This window comes from Caretta caretta, chromosome 2 (assembly GCF_965140235.1).
Source record: "Caretta caretta isolate rCarCar2 chromosome 2, rCarCar1.hap1, whole genome shotgun sequence".
In the NCBI taxonomy this organism is placed as follows: domain Eukaryota; kingdom Metazoa; phylum Chordata; order Testudines; family Cheloniidae; genus Caretta; species Caretta caretta.
In genome coordinates, this window is record NC_134207.1 from 210,008,168 (window position 1) to 210,009,324 (window position 1,157).

Consider the following 1,157-nt stretch of genomic DNA (forward strand, 5'->3'; position numbering starts at 1 on the left):
GTGATTAAATGGAGAGCTCCAGGGCTCATCATGTGATGGCATTAAGCAGAGATGCATGATTTCTTGTCTTCAACTCAACTCCCTGCTCATGTGCTTATGACTCACTCCTCTCACTGTAACATTCACTGGCATTTTTAAGAGACCCACTTAGAAACATGCCATTCTCCCCACAGACATTCTTAGATCAATTTTGCCCTGTTCCCAGCTTTTGTAGATGTTTGTTTTCAAATTAAAGCCATTTCCCTTCAGTTACCTCTCGCCTCAGCCCAGTTTGTAATTGTTACTGCAGTTGCTCGTTCCCCTTCTATGAACTTGGGAATATGACTTGCAACATGTTCGTGCAATGTGATGGGTAACATTTCTGGGTTAAAAGGTGAATGCTTGATTCCAGTTCATCACCAGACTTGGGCTTATAGTTAATGCTCATTTTAGGGAAATCATTCTTAAAAGTATCTTCACTGCAGGAGTCAGGACACGCTCATGCATCTGATGTTGCATTTTTGTGATATGTGATGCTACATGGCGGCACATTGTGATGTTGTGATGAAATTGCACCGTCCCTCAAAACATTTGCTGCTATTAATTGTTATTTGTATTAGGTAGTGCTATTATTATAAGGTTTATTAAGACAGCGTGTAAGGCCCAGAGGGTTTCGAACACAGGCCTGCAGGGCTGCGAACACCTCCTCTTCCCCTCAAGGCCCTGCCCCCATGCCACCCCTTCTCCCTAAAGCCCCCATCCTTGTGCCACCCATTCCCCCGATGCCCTGCTCCTGCACCACCTCTTCCCCCCAAGATCTTGCCCCCCCTCCCCGCTCGCTCCTCTCTGCTCTCTTGCCCCGTTGCTCGTCCTTACAGCCAGTAAAAAGTGATGGGGCCATGGTCCCCAAACCCACCCTGTTCCAGTGCCTCTGTCCACTACCTTGATCCGCTGGAGACACAGACCACAGAAAGCAGCACTTTTGTGAAGAGGCTTCTTCGCTGACGAGAGAGTTTCTCATGTTGGTGTAGTTAATCCGCCTCCCTGAGAGGTGGTAGCTATGTTGACAGGAGAAGGTCTTCCATGGACATGGCACTGTCTACATGGCAGGTTAAGTCAGTATAACCACATCGCTCAGGAATATGGATTTTTCACACCCCCTTAGTGGTGTAGTTATA